The sequence below is a fragment of the Vombatus ursinus genome, unplaced genomic scaffold, assembly GCF_900497805.2.
Source record: "Vombatus ursinus unplaced genomic scaffold, bare-nosed wombat genome assembly UNPS02012515.1, whole genome shotgun sequence".
NCBI classification, from domain to species: domain Eukaryota; kingdom Metazoa; phylum Chordata; class Mammalia; order Diprotodontia; family Vombatidae; genus Vombatus; species Vombatus ursinus.
This window is the reverse complement of record NW_020952293.1, coordinates 160,011-179,069: the sequence shown is the minus strand read 5'-3', so window position 1 is coordinate 179,069 and position 19,059 is coordinate 160,011. Positions and strand designations below refer to the sequence as shown.

The window sequence follows — 19,059 nt, the reverse complement described above, 5'->3', positions numbered from 1 at the left end:
TTCCTCGCCTCAAGTGTTTTTTCTAAGATGGGCATTGTGTCCATCCCAACAACTCGACCCCTTAATGAATGTTCAGTCTAGTTCCTGTTGTTGATAACCCCACACTGAACCTGTTAGTGTCTGATAATAATAATTAGATGCTTGAAGAGGCTGTGGGGAAAGAGGGAGGAGGCCTTGTCTGAGGCTGAGGGATGTTTGAATTGAGGCCTCTCTACATAAAAGAAGAGTCAGATGATGAGGGCAGGGGCCACATACCTATATTCATTATCTTCACAGGGTCATAATGAGAGCTGATATTTATGTTGTATTTGAAAATTTTCAGAGCAATTTACAAAGATAACCCCTTCTTGGCAATGAAGCCAAGAGACCAAAAGCCATGGAGACCAAAAGTTCTTGGGCTTCCCCTCTACCTTCTATGGCCCTTCAGTCCGTCCTTCCAGCAGGGAAGAAATTTCCCATCAGTCCCCTTGCCCACAAGGGACAACACAAATATCATCTCATTTGTTTCTCATGGCAAATCTGTGAAATGGGTGCTATGGGTATCATTATAGCCATTTTACAGATGAGGAAACAGGTTTAGAAGCAAGTCACTTGAACTCTCTGGGCCTCCGTTTATTCACCTGTAAAATGGGAAGGTTGGACTAGACTATATGGGCCCTGAGGTAGCTTGTAACTCCAGAGCTGTGTACCCAAAGTCACACAATTGCTAAATGTCACAGGTAGAATTCAATACCAGGTCTCTTTTGATGCTAGCTCCAGAGCTCTTCTGCTATCTCACCGTACTTCGTGCATAGCTGGGAGCAGCTGTAAAGACCTTAGGTCTCAGATCTCAACCTGGAAGGGAGCATTCCTTCCTCCATTTCATGGTACCTCCTCCATGGGCAAAGAAAAAGGTTCTGCCCTTTCTCCATGTCTCTTCATAACTCCCTATTGAAAGCAATTCTGAACAGCATCAATCCTTGGGGTTAATGGGCAAAAGTGTCAGGTATGGAGGCAGACTGAGGACCAAGGAGCTTGGCCATCTGGTACTGGGACAGGAGGCAGAGCCCATGCCCAGAGCTGGTACTAGACAAAGCTGGTAGGTAAACAGCATCTTTCTTTGGCTCCCTCTCTTCTTTCCCAGCCACCCCTCCCCACAGATGGAGGGGGCTCTCATTCCGCAGCCTCCCAGGAGCCAATCTTGCTCAGCTAATTAACCCTTACTAGGGTGCTCCCAATAGGGGTTACAGATACCACCCTCTCAGAGACAAGAGGAGCCTTAGACAAGGAATGGCTCTCTAAGGGTAGGCTTCCAAGGACTGAGACAGCCAGGGGAAAGAAGGAGGCCTTCCCAGGGCCCTTTAAATCATACCATAGCTGCTGAGGATGAGGGATGAGTCCGGGATTTCTGATGTGATGCTTTGGTCATGTGACCTGGGAGCTGTGTTGCTAGGGAGCCCATTGAAATACATGTTCAGGGAAGGCTTTGTCTTTACTCACCTGCGTGACCTTAGGTACCTCACTCCCCTTCTCCGTAGCTCATAAAATGAGGGGATTAGACCAGATCGCATGTAAGCACCTTTCCATCTCACAGTCCTATAGATTTCATCTTCATAAGGGGCTCTCATTGTAGCTCAAGGGAGGGCACTTGGGTTGGGTTCAGGAGGGCATGGGAGATGATGATGTGAACCCCAGAATCTGCTGCTGGATGTCCCTGGGAAGTTCTGGGGTCCACACAGGAGGCTGCCTTGTGGGGAGGGGACAGACTAAAATCCATCCATTTTTAGCCCACACTCCAGCTATTGTACAGGACCTGTGATCCCAGCCCACATTCTCAGACATCAACACAGCTTGAAGAAATAATGGCAAACTGCATTCTATGGACTGGCATGTGCCCAAGCTTTGTGTGACTAAGCTCATCCACAGGGTGAGTGCTTCATGCTTTACAAGAACAATTTTCCTCTCTTTCGGCCTCATCTGGCAGAATCAGGATAGGGTACCATTCTCTCCATTACTCAGATGACAACACCAAGAATCAGAGAGGCCAGAATTGCTGAGTAGAGAGTATAGTGGCTCAGATGGAAAATTCTGAGCTTCTAAAAGACTTTGAAGCTCCATGACCCTGAATAACCAAGCACTGTTACTGAGGAATTGCACTAGGCAGGGCAGATAATGGAAGGCAGAGTTGTTTTGGTATCACCAGTGAACTGAGAGGCCGAGGGAAGCTTAGCCCACCTTCTAATTCAGCCCAATCAACATGAATCCCTGTCCCTTCTCATGTGGAGTTAAGCCTATCCCAAGGGTCTGAGATCCTGATGCAGAAATGAACTTTAAAACATTAATTTGATAACTGTTTTTCAATCTAATTGGTTTCTTTTGTATTCCTATGTGTTTTGTTTTATGCATTTAACAACATTGTTCTGAGAAGGGGTCCACAGGGCTTCATGATAATAGCAAAAGGGACCACAATACAAAAAAAAAAAAAAAGGTTGAGAATCTTGCTGCGCAGCCCAAAGCCATCATGGCTGAAAGACTGTAGGTTGGATGCCTAGCCATTGACTCCCAGCCCAAAGCCCAAGGCTAGGAACAAGAGCAGGGTACCCAAAGCTCTCAGAGTTGGCTGAGCAGACCTCCATGAAGCGAGACCATAGGGTGGGATTCCTTGAGTAATAGGGTGAGGGGTTCCTGGGGACTGATGCGGCCTACGCAGCATCATAGGCTCATAGCTTTAGAGGTAGCAGAGTCCTGAGAGGTCACCTAGTCTGACCTTCTCATTTTATAGATGAGGAAGCTGAGGCTCAAAGAGTTTACATAATAGATCACAAGCAGCGGAGTGATCAAATTCAGTGTGATTTCCATTGTTCAGTCCCATTTCCTATCAGCAAAGGGCGGGGCTTGAGCTCTGGAAACAGGGCCCTGCTACTTCCTACTTCTTCTGAAAGAACAGAATGAAACTATTCTGAGAAGAAATTTGGAGCTATGGCACATGCCCTTTGACCCAGCAAGAACACCGGTAGGCCTATACTCCGAAAGGTCAAAGAAGGAGAAAAAGCACGCATACGTACAAAAATGAATATAGTAGCTCTTTTTGTAGTGGCAATGAACTGGGTATTCAGGAGGTTTCCCATTAATTGGGGAATGGCTAAACAAATTAGGGTATATGAATATAGTGGCATGTGATAAGAAATGATGAAAGAAGTGGATTCAGAAAAACCTGGGAAGATTTGTATGAACTGATGAAGAGTGATGGGAGACACCATAAAAACAATAGTGTAAAGAGAATCAACTTTGAAAGTCTCAAGATCTCTGATCAAATACCGGCCACAAGGACAAAGCCACCTTCTGGTAGAGAGAGGTGATGGCCTTGGGGATGCAGAGTGGAACACACATTTTTTTGACAAGGCCGATGTAGGAATTTGTTTCGTTTGGCTACGTTTTGTTTTGTTTTGTTTTTCTTTCATTTCAATCAGGTGGAATATAGAGAAAATAAATGCTTGGCAATTGAAAAAAGCAGAAAAATAAAAGGAGAAGGTAGTAAGCCCACCTGGGCCAGGGTCCATGATTTTAGCCTTCTGAGCATTAGGAAGCCCAGAGAATGGTTTCTCTTCAAAGAGAAAGGAAGCTGCTCAGAAAGACTCATCACTAGGTTGGGGGCTGGGTTGGAGGAGAAGGATGGGGGATGTATTTTTTCACTGAAGCAACTGTTGAGGTTCCTAGTGTCATATATTTAGAGCTGGAAGGGACTGGCCAGGTCAGCTAGTCTAACCCCCTTATCTGACAGATGAGGAAACTGAAACCCAGAAAGACGGACCAATGGCCCAAGTATCAAAGGCAGGAACGGAACCTGGTCCTCTGACTCCAAAGTTAGCCCTCTTTCCTGTGCTTGTGAATTATGGAAGGGTTGCAATCAGCATCAGTGGAGAGACTGCTCACATCAATTAAATTGCAGCCACTTCAAGTACTAGAGTAACATTTTCCTTATATTCATAGAGACAGTGGAACAGATGGCAAGAGTGCCTGAACTAGGTTTGAGTCCTGGCTCCAAGGCCTGATACCTTCATGACCTTTCGATATTTCTGGGCCCCAGATGCCTCGTCTAATAAAAACACTTGTGTTGTGCATGGAATGATGAGCTTGGAGTCAGGAGTCAGGGTTCATATCCTGTCTGAAATACTTACTAGATGTGTGACCATGGGTAAGTAACTTTTCTGGGCTTAAGTGGGGATAATGATAATAATTACTATAATAATAATAATACTTGTAAGCCCCTACTTCATAGGATTGGTGGACGGCCCAAATGAGATCATATATTTAATGTTGTTTGGTAAAACCTAAAGCACTATATAGATGTCAATTATTATTATTATTACTTATCTCATTATCATCATGGGATCATCCATTTAGGGCTGGACTTGATTTGATTACATGTTTCCAGGAGGTAAGCTCGAACCTACAGTGACGAAATCACAGAAAGGCCCATTTGACTCAAAGTAAGGAAGGGTCTAATTTGTAAGGACAGCTAAGTGGCACCATAGCGTACAGAGCTCTGGGCCTGGAGTGGGGAAGACTCATCTTCCTGATTTCCAATCTGGCTTCAGATACTTAATGGCTGTGTGACCCTGGGCAAGTCACTTCACCCTGTTTGCTTTAGTTTCCTCATCTGTCAAAAGAGCTGGAGAAGGAAATGGCAAACCACTCTAGTATCTTTGCCAAGAAAACCCCAAATGGGGTCACGAAGAGTCAGACGTGACTGAAAAATGACTGAACAACACATTTATAGAGAAGTCTTTATGTTATCACAAGTGATAGAGTCAGGAAGAGCTAGGTTCAAATTCTGCTCACCTGGGACTTCCCTCTAGCAATGAAATCATCCTTCAGTGCCTCTCCCCCATCCCCATCACCGAAGCTGAGAGCTACAAGGGACTTCAGAGGTAACCTAATCTGATTGGCATCTGACCAAGAATCTCCCCTACAGTCTATCGCTGCTTTGTGCCAGTCAGATGGCCCCACAGCTGGCCCCCCACACGAGATTTCCTCTTCTGCATCTGTGGCTTCGAACGAACTGTTCGTCCCTACTCCCGTGCCTGCAGTGCTCGCTCTCTCCTTTCTTTGGTTTCTTGAAGCCCCTCACTCCCTTCAAGGCTCAGCTAGGTGGCACCTCCTCCATGAGGCCTTCCCTGATTCCCCCAGCTTAGTGCTCTCCACCCTCAAACCTCGAAATGACTTTGTACTTCTACTGCAACAACAACTCACCCCCTCATTACCTCCTACCTGTACCACTGCAGCTGCCTGCGAGCCTCCCTTCTCTCAAGAAATCTTTGGAGAGCTTAGGTCTGACTGCGTCTGTCTCTACTCAGTAAACACTAGGGACTCCCTATTACCTCCAGGATCAACTGTAAACTTCCCTTTGGGGCACTGGGCAGCTGGGTGGTACAGTGGATAGAGCACTGGACCTGGAGTCAGGAAGACCTGAGTTCAAATCTAACCTCAGACACTTACTAGCTGTGTGACCCTGGGGAAGTTGCTTGACCCTGTTTGTCTCTGTGTCTGAATAGGATTCTAAATCTTACTTGTTGGATTAAATTAAAAATCATTTATTCCAACCCCCTCATTTGACAGGTTTGAAAATTGTGGCCCAAGACAGATTAAGATTTGCCCAAGGTCATGTTGCTTCTATGTAGCAGAACTAGAATAACAAAGAACTTTGTAAATACACATTAGATTCATAAAATGACAGTTTACGGGGGCTGCTAGGTAGTGCCTGATGGATAGAGCACTGGTCTTGGAGTCAGGGACACCTGACTTTGAATTTTGCTTTAGGTACTACCTGTGTGGCCCTTGGAAAGTCACTTAACTGTACCTCAGTTTCCCCATCTGTAAAATGGGAATAATAACAGCACCTACCTCCAAGGTTGTTGGGATAAAATGAGATAATACCTTTAAAGCACTTTGCAGCTATTAGCTATCTCTTGCCATTCTTTTGAGGACCAAATGTATACAAAGTGATTTGCAAATCTTAAAGTGCCACCCAGTACAACACCCCCCCCATCCTATAGAAGGGACCCTGGGAAAGAGGGAGGTCAAGGGACTTGGTCAAGGGCACACAGTGAGTACCAGAGCAAGTCCCAGTTCTCCTCACTGCTTGTCCAGCATTCTGGATACTGCACCAGAAGCTGTCTCTATTAATAAATAACATTCTATGGATTGGCTGCTGTTTTTAATTGGCCAAAGTCTTCCTCCAAGTCCGCTCTGTGCCAGGAAGCAAACTGTTCTTAGGCTTTTAACCTGAATACAATCTAAGGATGGAGCTGCTGGGTGGTTTCTAGGACAATGAGTCCCTCTGTGTCCTCGGGGAGCCCTCCAGAAACACACACAAACAACCACGTCCTATTCCCGGAAACTGCCCGCTCAGGACTCCGCAGCCCTAGCTGCCACTGTCCCTGCTCTTCACCGTTTGAATGATTTGAATGGTCTTTTAATATTCAAACACACGGATCGCTCTCCAGCTCCAGGTTCCTTCCCTAGTAAGAAGGCTCCCACTTCATCTGCGTCTGCTTGGGTCATCCCAACCTAGGAAAGGGAGGTCTCCTCTGAGGACTAGTTTTGCAAAGGAAACACCCAGAGGTCAGTGGCCAGAGCCAGACCAGCCAAGCACATGGAGACCTCTCCACAAAAACCCTCCCCCACAACTCGAGCCCAGTGCAGCCCCATGCAACAGCCTGGAGACTACCAGCTCCCTTTGTCGTTTTAAATTAATCAATTAGTTTTACAAGCATTTAACATCTTTCTCTCCCTCTACTTCCTCCCCAAAGTGAGAAAGAAAAGAAAAGGAAGACCCTCATAGCGCATATGCACAGTCCAGCAAAACAAATTTCCACATTGGCCACATTCAAAAACGTATGTCTTCAAATGCACGGACACGACTAAAGTGACTGAACAACACAAATGTATTTTGCACATGCCAATGTATGCACACGCTGTGTCCCTTGAGCACAGGGCCAAGGTCAAGGATTTAGCATTTATTAAGCACATACATAGGATGAACTTTTAAGAGTAGCTGGCCTTGCTGATTATGTCTGTGACAGTGAACAGTTATAAGACTCTTTTCCCCCCATTTTGGTGATCTTTTATTGCACAGTAGCTCTCGGACCAGTGGGTCAGTTACCAAAAACTGTTTTATTTTTCTTAAAAAACTCTCCACCATAGGATCACTTTTTAGTAGCAAAAATGGTACCAGTCCCTGCAGTCTTTCTGTGAAGTGACCAGTTTTGAACTTTGAAGATAAATAATTGCTTGTAAATAATATATGTATATATATATGTCTCATTCTGCATTTTAAGTCTATTACTTCTGTGACTGGAGATGAATACCATCCACACCTAAATAGAAAGTCAGAGTTGGAAAGGAATTTTAGAGCTGAGAGGTACCTATGACTATGGAGGGTCTGAGTTGGGAGTAACCTTAGAACAAAAAGTATCAGCTCTGGGAGGCACCTTAGAACACAGAATGTCAGGACTGGAAGAACCCTTAGAACATAGAAAATCAGGGCTGGGAGGACACTTAGAACATAGAAGGTCAGGGCTACGGGGAGATACTTCTTTTTTTTTAAGATGCTGTAGCACCTAGCTCTAATAGTCTATATTCTAAAGCTCCTTCCAGCACTGATACTCTGTGATTCTATAGCTGTAAAATCATCTCTCCCCTTAAAGGCTGCCCAAGAAACAAGAGAAGAGGGACAGTCTTGGCTGAGGGTGCCAACACTGCTTCTACTCTGGGGCCTGGGGCTGCCAATTATAAATGCCTCAGGTAATGTCTCCATGCTGTATCTGGAGGCTGTCCACACAGCTTCAGAATCAATAAGGCCACAGGCAGAAGAATCGGGATTGTGATTTCCCCAGATGATCTCTTTGTCCTTCCACTGACTACACAGAGGTTTCCAGTCATCAACAAAGAGAGTTTGTCCTACTCAGCTCCCGGACCTTTGCAAAACTAGCTTCTCTAGCTTCAGCAGGAGAATACAAATTGTTAAGTGGCTGTGGTGTGTGTGTGTGTGTGTGTGTGTGTGTGTGTGTGTGTGTGTGTGTATACTGGGCAGAGCTCTTCAGACCCTTCCCCTGCTTCCTCCCCCTTCACACACACAGAAGCCTCTGAGAAGGGTCCTTTATTCCAGTCTCATTGTTTGAATTCCCTCATGGCCTGACTGGGGCTAGCTTGATTGCAGTGGGAAAGACCTCATAATTCTTGGGGCTGGGAATTTGCCCACATGATCTCCCTCCCTCCCACCCCATCTGTCCCAGTGAGTCAGATAACCTGCGGCCATGGCTCACCCCCCACTGTTACAGAAATCAGCCTTCAAACCAGCTACTGAGGGGAAGGTAGCCTCCATAGCTCTCCTATGATTCTGGTCTGGGAGTGAGGTCAGAGAGATCAGGAGTCAGGGAGACCCAGGGATGATGGCCTAGGATTGTGGATTAAAAACTGGATTATTGTAAGATCCTCTACTCCAGATGTCCTTAACATTTTTTGTGTCATGGACCCCCTTGGCAACAGCCAACCTATGGACCTCTTCTTAGAGAACCATTTTGTTGCCTTTATCTATAAGGAAATGCTAAATTTAGAAGGTGGTGAAAATTAAGATGTAATCTTTTTTCTATCTAAATTCATAGACCCAATGAAATCTGTTCACCAATCCCCAAGGTTAAGAACTTTTGATCTAGTCTAAACCTCTCACTTTATAGTTGAAGAAATTGAGACCTGGAAAGATTAAGAGATTTACCCAAGGTCACATAGGTAGTAAATGGCCTATCTGGGATTTGAACCCAGGTCTCAGGGTTTGGGGGGTGGCTAGGTGGCACAGTGGGTAGAGGGCTGGGCCTGAGTCAGGAAGATTCATCTTCCTGAGTTCGAATCTGGCCTCAGACACTTCCTAACTGTGTGACTTTGGGCAAGTCCCTTAACCCTGTTTGCCTCAGTTTCCTCATCTGTCAAATGAGCTGGAGAAGGAAATGGCAAACCACTCCAGTATCTCTGCCAAGAAAACCCCAAATGGGGTCATGAAGAGTTGGAATTGACTGAAAAACAACTGAACAACCGTAACAACTCAGGGTTTGGAGCCTTTGTCCTGAAGGCTTACATTGTCACTTCGAGGTTTGGGTGACCAGAGAAGGAGTGGAGTGATTTGGTGAGATCCCAGGGAACACTGATCTCATTTCAGTTCTCATCACTCATTGATAATAATAATGAAAGCCCCTGTTTCTATGGCACTGCACAACTTACAAAGTACTTTCATCATCTTTTAGGAGCCACAGGTAGTGAAAGTATTATGATTTTTAGGTGGAGTAGCTAAGCCTCAGAGAAGGGAAGGGAATTGGCTAGGGTCAAGCAACTAGCCACTAGATTTGGGCATCCTCCTGGGCCCTTCCAGCTACACGACCAGCCTTTCTGAAAGCTTCCATTTCCTCGTCTGCCCGAAGAGGGATAGACTAATAATTGCTGTCTGGCCAGTTTCACAGCGTTTAATGCTGGGAAACAATAATTGGTTCAAAGGCATGAAACACAGACTGCTTTACAAATGTACTGATGATGACTTGGAAAAACAAACGTCTCCTAGTCCATCCAAAGGCTATGCTGACACCAATGGTTTTTCTGCTGAAAAATACCAAGGAGATCGGGTACCCAGCTGAGTGACAAGGGGGCTGTTCAGGGAAAAGGGAAAATTCATTTCAAAACCTTGGGAAGGAAAAGGTTCAGCCTAGGAGACCATTTGTGGCCCAAACTGCCTTGCCCCAACTTAGTGCTTAGTACGGAGCTCCGGAGGCAGTAGGACTCAGTAAACATTTGTCTTGTTTCAGTAAAAGACCTTAGGGATGATATTGTCTGGCATCTTCCTTTTATGGAAGAGGAGAAACCTGCCTCGAAAGTGGCTTCCCCAAGGTCACAAAGCAATTTAGTACTTAGTGTCAGCCCCAAGAAGGTTGAATGGAGAGTGGGGGGTTGTTCTGGAGACAGGTAACTGTGGTCTAGTGAAAAAAGGGCAGGCTTGGGGGTCAAAAAGCCCGAGATCAAATCCTGACTCTGACACTGCGTGATGCTGGACAAATCCCATCAGCGCCCTGTGCCTTGGTTTGTAAAATGGGAGTCTACTTCACAGGCTGCTTCTGAGGAGAGCTGCTTGTAAATCTTACTTCACTATAGCAAAGCAATATGATGAGGTTGAGAACTACAAAAGCCCCTAATTTTATGAAAGGAAGAAACCAGAGTCAAGAGAGAGGAAGACGGTATATTCGAGGTAGTCAGAAACAGAGTTGGTTTCCGAACTCTTGTTCTGGGATCACTGATATATAGGTGGAAGAGGCCTCAGAGGTCACTTCTTCCAGGCCCCTCATTGCAGAAATGGAGGCCTTGGGGAGATGAAAGGGCTTATCTAAGGTCCCCATAGGTAGTGTTACTACACTTTACTCACAGTAATATTGCCACACCTTCCATATGTTTCCAAGCTTTCAAGACCTTCCCAAGATCTTGGGGCTGATAAATAACTTATGGAGGAAGCATTCAGCTGGCTTTCACCCAAACATGGAAAAGGGAATTTAAAGAAAAGTTTCTTTTTTTGAGGAAAAAAAGCCATAGTCCCATCTTTGAGACATTTGGAAAATCCTACTAAGAATTACTTGATGAATTTTGAAGCATCTCAGTTCTGGCCCCTGGGCAGGGCTCAGGGTGCTAAAAACAGCATCTGGTGCTGAGCAAAGGCAGAAGAGGCAGGATGCTTCTCTAGTAGTCCAGCTTGGTCACAGTCATTGCCCACTGGCAGCTGGGGTCCAACCCTGGGGCACAGGTGCTTGCAAAGCTGCTGCTGAGCAACCCCTAAAGGATTCCCAATCTTCTGTGCTGACTAAGGTTGGAGAGTGGGGGTCTGTGACATTTGTGAGCATGGTCTGGTCAGCTGGGGCTCCACAGCCAAGTGCCCAGGCAGGACAGAGCCCACCTCACCAACTCGGGCATCTTAGCAATGCCTTACATTGCATACACACCCAAGCTTGTACAACTGCCTTGTGTATAGAATGAGATGACAGGATTGGTTGTTGGAAGGGGCCCTTTGAGATAATCTGTTCAAATCCCCCCATTTTACAGAAGAAAATGAGCCGCAGAGATGGGAAAGTGGTTTGCTCCAGGTCTAAAGAGGCCATGCATCCTTAGTACTTAGTCTTAGCCCCAAGAGGGCTGAAGAGTACAAAATTGCTCTGACTCGATTCAATTCAATAAATATTAAGCACCTACTATGTGCTAGGCACTGTGCTAAGCACTTTAGATGTTAATGCTACCATTTACATAGCCCCATAATAATAGTACCTACCTTATAGGGTTGTTGTGAGGATCAAATGAGATACTATAGAGCCTGGCACATAGTGTTTAATAAAGACTTGTTCTCTCTTCCTTTTTGAGATTTTTAAAGCTCTTGACATTATTTATTTCAGGTGATCCTTGCAACAGCCCTTTGAGATAGGTGCTCTTCTGATAATAAGAATATGCATATATGATATAATAATAAAAACATGCATTTTACGGATGCAGAAACTGAGGCAGAGAGGTTAAATGAATTCCTCAAGGGACCACCCAGCTAGTGAGTGCCTAAGGCAAGATCTGAACTCAGATCTTCCTAACTGCAACTCCAGTACTCTGTTCCCAGTACATTTGAATTTTTTGAATCTCTTGTGAGGAAGAGGGTAGGAAGAGAGGTATTATTGATGGGTGGGGATGTGGGAGTCCCAAGAAGGGGAGATGATTTGCTTAAGACCACAGAGCTAAGTCAGGGCTGGAGGACTTAAGTTTCCTGTGAGTAGCTAACTTAAGAATTTAACTTTATTCCCAGGAATTATGAACGTATTGCTTTAAAGGAATGATTTTTTTTAAGCCTTAACCTCCCTGAACATAATAAGCAGACGAGTCTGGATCTTGAACCCTTAACCACGGCCAGAATTCTATGGTGGTCTCAGAAAAAGAGATAGGATTCTACCTCATGGCAAAACTCTGTCCCCTGGGACAGAATGCTCAAGGGACAAGCCCCCCACCCCCATACCAATCCTTCAGGGAAATAACCACAGTGGAACTTCATCCTGAAAGAAGGGATTAGGGATGGTGGAATTTGGATCAGCTTGCAGGGTTTCCTGCGACTAATGGAGGGATCACTTGAATCATGATAAGATTGCCTGGCATTAATAGTGACCCTTAAGAATTAGGAGGTGCTGTCCTCATGTTGTGTAACTCAAGGATGCCTTAAGAATGAACTTTCCCTTAACACTGGATCTGTGGGGCCAAGGGAACCTTTGCTTTTTCCTGTTCTAACCCCGACCTGCTGGTACTGCCCCAGAAGGGAAGCTGGGGTAGAGGGATCAGCTGTGGCAAGCCGTGGCCAAGCTTATCAGCTGGAAGCAGCCGGAGAGGACCTGGGCTAGTCTGAGGTTTGGCTGTTGACAGTTATGGGAATTAGCCCTCCTCCCAGCCTGCAGCCCCCCACCTGCCTTTCTCTCAGGCAGCTGCAGGGTTGGGGGGTGGGGTTAGGTAGAGGAGGGGAGGGAGGAAATCCTTGAACTTTGGCAGTAAGCTTCTGTACAATTACAACTGAAAAAAGCAAGAAGGGAGGCCCAGGGAGGGTTTCTTTCTGCTGATTTCCCTTATCATGGCGAGAACTTTGTCTCCCCAGAACAGAAACTTTATTCCTGCCATCCTAAATCCTTGCTGGGGCTTTTTCATTTTTATTGCCGAGGGGTGGCCCGTCCTTATAGTCCTTCCTGGGACATTTTGGGGGAAACCACAACGCTGTCTCTACACACCCTGTCTTGTTATCACTGGCAGTGATACGACGTTTACTCTCAGACACATGGGTGGCTGCCATCAATAATGCCCACACAGCTGGGTACCAATGTTCAACTGTCATAGAGGACTCTTCTCCCCCCACATCTTCCTGCCACCTCTTTCTGTTGACATATATAGGAAGGACAAGCTTGGTAGATGCAAGGGGGAGCCAGGAGTGCACACTGATCCTGGTTTAGGCACTTGCTAACTTGATGACCCTAAACAAATTACACCTCTTCTTAGGACCTCAGTTTCCCCACACAAAAAGTAATGATAATAAATAATAATAAATACATAAAATATTTTAAAACATATAAAAGAATAATAAAATAATGATATCCTATGACTTTGAGAAAATCATATAACCTGACCTCTGTGGACTGCTATGGGCAGCTAGGTGGTGCAGTGGACAGAACACTGGGCTTGGAATCAGGAAGATCTGAGTTTAACACTTACTAGTTGTGTGACCCTGGGAAAATCACTTTACCCCTATTTGCCTCAGTTCCTCATCTGTAAAATGGGGACACACTGGAGAAGGAAAAGGCAAACCACTCCAGCATCCTTGCCAAGAAGACCCCACAGACTTTGTCCATGGCATCATGAAGCATCAGACAAGGCTGAACCAGCCACAATTATGGGCTGCAAAATGGGGAAAGGGGAGGGGAGGTCTGAGTTAATGATCTCTAAAGTCTCTTACATGGTTTGCATTCTGTTCGTGTGAACATCTCTGTAAACACATAATTCTACCTCTCCACCTCCAGCCAGTCAATGAGGCCAGTCCACAGTCAGGGCGGCCCAGGGCCTCCTTTCCCCTGAGAAACGGCTGATTCACCCACATTTCCCAGTTTAGAAGCTACTGCCCTTCAAGGTACTTCACCTGTCCTTCTGCTCCCTCCTCTTAGCCAGCCTGCCACCAACAAATTCAGAGCATCTCTCAGGCTCTGACCTGAATTCTGGCTAGATTTCCGAGGACGTTCAGAACCCACGCGTGAGTGGGATCAGCCTCCCCATGATGGGTCCTCCCTTCACCCATCCATTCTATCCCACCTCATGCCAAGAGCTGGTCATTTAGAAAAAAGTTACCCAAAGTCATCAAGTGGAATAATCCTGTATCCCTCCATCCCTCCCCACCTCAACCTCCATTCCAGACTTCTCCAAAACAAAACTGAGGAAAAATTTAACCTCTAACAAGTAAGATATACCACCCCTTACTCTGGAATGACAGAACTCTGCGAAGCCCTACATCAAGGCTGGCAAGCTTCAGGTATGCCCAGGTGACTCCCTACCCTTAACCCCCAATTGCTGGGTAGGGACCTTTCAGCCCTAAGCCCTTCCAGCTCTGGGAGGCACCCCCCCCCAGGCTCCCAGACTCTCTGGGAGTAAATAGAAGCGATGGATGGAATTGAGCAGCCCCGAATGAGTACCTGGTGGTGAGCTGGAGAACTCTCTGCTAAAGCACGAAGAGGATGGGACTTCGGAGAGTGAGCTGTGAGCTGATTTTGAGTCACCGTGTGTGGGTGAGTGGTTGAGGGAGCAGGCACTCTAAGTCACCCTCTTCCCCTGCAGTGGAGGGCAGGCAGCCAGTGAGAAGGGGAGGGTGGGGTATGTGTGTGTGAGTGTGTGGTGATGTGGGGTGGGGGGAAGGCGGGTGGCTCCTTTTCCTTGGATCTCATTTGTTCTCCAATGAATGAAGAGAAGTGAGTCAGCCAGAAGGGTTTTAGCCTGGCTCAGATGCAAATGAGGAAGGGGGCGGGGTGGAGAGACTGGAGTAGGGAAGGCTGGTGCCCTCGCAGGGATGGAGAGGGGAGAAAGGAACTAAGCTAAGGATGCCTGGGACTCAGTCTGAAAGGCTTAGAGCCCTTCTAATCACACCCTCCAAACCTCAAACAAATCAGGTGCTTAGGATGGAGGCTTGGGAGAGAAACAGTATCCCAGGAGCGGCTAAGTTTCTATCGTCATTGCTGGCTGGTGCCCTGGCTCAGGCATAAGGGAGCAGGTGTCTTGAAGAATGTGGGGTCCAGAATGAATAAAAAAAGGAAAAAGCAGAGGCTGCTAGGTCACTGGATGTAGGACTTAAGGGGAACTCAGAAGGAATCTGGTCCAACCCCCTCATTTGACAGGTGAGGAAAATGAGGCTGAGAAAGTTTAAGTAGCTTGTGAGAGCCCTAAGGCTCAGGTCTTCTGATTCCCAACTCTTTACTCTTTTTACCACATCCCATAGTTTCACTTCCTTTGCCTTGAGGGTCAAGCCTTGCCTTTCTCAGGAGCTTAGAGAAGCCCAAATGGATGTACTGACCTCTTAGACCTCAATGCCCAAGGAAAGACTAAATTCCAAGGGGATATAGAGAATCAGGGGAAGAAGGACAGGGGCCCCTGTCTTTGGCCCACAAGTAACCTCTTCCCTTGGTTGTAGGATGAATCCATATGATTCTCAGCCAGAACGGGCTCTTTCCTCATCATATCCTGTGAGTCATCTCTCTGAGACCTAATGTGTTGGCCCTTTAGGGCATACAGAAGGAGTGCCCCAGCTTCAGCCCGGGCTGGCCCGTCTTAGTGGATCATAACGTCTAGAAGCTGGAGGGACCTAGAGGTCACCCAGTCCATGCCTTTCATTTTACAGATGAGAAAAGCGAGGCTCAGAAAGGTTGAATGATTTCTCAAGGTCACACAGGCAGTAAGTGGCAGATCTGAGATTTGAACTCATATCCTGGGACTCCAAGTGCCTTTCCACTGCACTTGTCACTCAGGCTGATGAAGCTACTTGGCTTTTGATCCAAGCACTTCATGCAGAATATTCATCCACTCTAGGGATAAGGGGCCGCATGTCACGTGCCCTCCTTGGGGGTGGGGAAAGGGGAGATTACATTTTCAATCATAGGCTGTATGCCATGTTCACATACAGAGCCCAGAATGCAGGTTTCCAAAGACTGAGGACCCTATGGAAGTTTCCTACATAACCCAGGCTTCCTACCAGATCTCAGGCAACCTCCTAGGTGCCAGCTATCATCCATCTAACTACCTGACCTCAAGCCAAGATGGGCCCTGGACTGGGGGAAGAACGTCTTCAAGGAGCTTCTCCATTTGGTCAAACCCTCCGGGTTAACCCTGCCCCTTTCTGCCAGGGGGCTGTCTGAATTTCACAGATGCAGAATAACTTCCTATCCCTCTGGGATGGGGGTGATGAGATTAAGTCCCATCTGGCAGATGGTGGCACATCAGCTGACCTAGAAATGAGTAACAACAGAACATGAGATCTTGCCCCACCATCCTCTCTTCTTATTGCCAGGTTCCAGTAAGATGCCACAAAGAAAGAAAAACAAAGCTCCTTGGGCAGCAATAACTCCTCTGGAAACTCATTCATTCCTTCAACAAATATTTCCAAGTGGCTTACTGTGCCCAGCCTTCTCCTAGGTACTGCAGAGGCTACCTAGCTTCTGCCCTCAGAGAGCTTACATTTTGTTAGGAGAATACGACATACACACTATAAGGGGAAGCAGAGTATGAAGTATGAAGTGCTTTGGGGGGTTCAGAAGGGAATTTTGAGTGTGGGACAGTGGAATGAGGGGATCTGGGGTCACATCCCAGCTTAGTATTTGTGTGTCCTTGGACAAGTCACTTAATCTGTATGCCTCAGTAGTGGATTAGATCAGATAGATAGCTTCTGAGTTAGTTCCCTGCCAGCTCTAAACCTTTAATCATTTGAGGTCCCTTATGGCTATGGGAATTAGGGATGGCTTCCTGGAGTGAGTGAATTTGAGCTCCATGAACATAGGCAAGAATTCAATATATAAAGATATAGAGAAAGACAGTCCAGGAAAAAGGAACAGTGTGCATAATGACGAAGCAAGGGAAGAGAATTGAATGTGATCAGAAGATATCCAAGTCAGTTTGGTTTGGCTGAAGTCCATAGGAAAGTTGGGATGGTGAGTCTGGCGAGGTAGATGAGGGTCAGATTGTGGAAGACCTTTAATGCTTGTTGAATTTTAATACAGAACTCAAAGAGAGGAACACTCAAGAATCCCTGTTGGAGGACTGCAGGATTTCAGAGTTAAAAGGGACCAGACCAGCTCCCTCATTGCCTTCTAAGTGAGGGCACTTAGAGCAAGGTTAAGTGTCTTGTCCAAAATTACGCAACCAGTGAGTAGTGGAAACCAGAATCCAACCCACGTCTTCTAAATCCAGATCTCATCTTCTTTGGACTATACCTTATGGCCTCCCATCTGGACCCATCTTAGCCCCATCCCTAATCCTTTCTACCAGATCACATTTCTCCCAGATGGCATTTTCATCCCGGCCTGGAGGCTTATTCTTACTCCCTTAGGAGGCTGGGAGAGGAAGCAAAAGGGTGTTCCTAACTGAAGGAGTTGATGAGTTCAGCTTGGTTACACAACAAATTTAATGAAAAAGATCTGATGGTTTTAGAGGACCACAAGTTTAATATGAAATAGCAATGTGATATGATGGCCAAAAAAACTCTTATGATTTTAGACCGCATTGAGAGGAAATCCATCCAAGACTAGGACAGTGATCATACCACTGACTGCTGTCTAGGGTAGACTATACCAGAACATCATGTTCTGTCCTTGGTGCCACATTTTAGGAAGAAAATTGACAAGCTGGGTAAGTGTTCAGAGAATAGAAACCAGAGTGAGGAAGGTATTTGAGATCATGCCATATGAGGGTCAGTTGAATGAACAGGGAGCATATATTTTGGAGAGGAAAAATAGCTACCACTTACATAACACTCTAAGCTTTACAAAGCAATTTACAAATATCTCATTTGACCCTCACAACAACCTTGGGAGGAAGGTGGTATTATTATCCTCAATTTGCAGATGAGGAAACTGAGACTGAGAAAGGTTAGAGGACTTGCCCAGGGTTATACAGCTGGTAAGTACGTAAGGATTTGACCTCAAGTTTTTCTGATTCCAAGTCCAGACCTTCTTTCTGTCCACTACTACTGTCAACAACCTTAGTTTTTCTCTTCTCGGGAGAAGAGATTTGGGATAGTGTACATTATAGCCCCTTTCAAATATCTGAAGGGCTGTCTTATGAAAGAGGGATTAGATTTGTTTTGTGCAGTCCCTGAAGGCAGATCTAGGAGCAATGGGGCAGAAGGGACAAGGAGACAGACTGAGGCTTGATGTAAGGAAAAACTTGGTACCAAGGAGAGCCGTTGGCAAGTAGAGTGAGCAGCCTTAGGAAGCAGTGGGTTTCCTTCCTCCTCTCTTGGTCTTCCACCAAAAGCTGGATGACCCCTTGTTGGCCATGGGGCAGATCAATTGATTGCACGTTGTATTGGATGGCCCCTCTAGCTCTGTGGTGCTGAGATGTTACTGAGCTCTAACCTCTAGAGGTGTTAACTTGTGGTGTCAACTTGTTCCATCATAACTTTTAATTCCCGTGGGAAAATGAGCTGGTTTAGACAACACAGCCCTCCCAAAAGCAAGGCAATTGTCAACACCCCCAAAGCCTATGCCAAGGACCTTGATAATGATGTGGTTTCCCACCTCTCCCCCATCCTCTCTCCAGGAGTCAGACTCTTTGAAGGGCCCAGGAGATGTGATCAGCTGACAGTCTGTGTGCCCTCATGACTCAGCCACCCTCACAAAGGGCACAGTGTGTTTGATGCCAGCCTCATTCCCCCCTACGAGTCAGCACAGAACTTGGAAGCCAGATGTATCAAAAGGGGACCCCCTCCAGGGAGCTGGTCAGCAGTAGCAGATGTACTGATGAGAGTCGGGAAGACGCAGACAAAAGCTGAGTTCCATCTTTTTTCATGGAGTTGGGGGATGGGAGAGGGAGGGATTTAAACAGCTCTGTTGGAACCAGTTTAAATGCTGAAGAAAGAAGCAGAGGTAGCTTGGCAAAAGACCAATGTGTGGTTTGATTTGCCAGGGCCCTTATTTGGTGCTCTGGAGCAAGCCTCAGCTCTGGTTGGTTCCTTCAAAGGGAGAGGCTGGCCCCTAATCATCTTCCTGGGTTTACCTGAGTCTAGTTTTAAAAGTAATTAATTCTTTTAAAAAATATGTTGACTCCATTTGTGGTTGGGAAGACTGGAAACTCTTCCCAGAGTCTGGACACACATGCCCTGCCTCAACCGATCCCTCCCATACCCACAGAGGACGCCACTGAGAGGCCATTTCCCCCGGCCTCTGCAGCCAAGCAGGACTTGTGCCCCAGTGTTCCATTAAACCACTCTCGTTGGCCTGCCATTCCCACCACAGA

At 46.3% G+C, this 19,059-nt stretch overlaps 1 protein-coding gene across 5 annotated transcripts in view; it reads right to left on the bottom strand.

Moving 5' to 3' along the window:
• The window catches only part of ADGRG1 (adhesion G protein-coupled receptor G1), a 73,304-nt gene that overhangs the window by 44,458 nt on the left and 9,787 nt on the right, over positions 1-19,059 (bottom strand). For 2 of the 5 annotated variants that reach the window (XM_027857933.1, XM_027857934.1), the window contains exon 1: positions 14,256-14,405. The exons of the other annotated variants lie outside the window; for them this stretch is intronic. The gene's annotated coding sequence lies outside the window, so the exon portion shown is untranslated. Of the gene's footprint in view, positions 1-14,255; positions 14,406-19,059 lie in introns of those variants that run through there. 5 annotated transcript variants of the gene reach the window in all.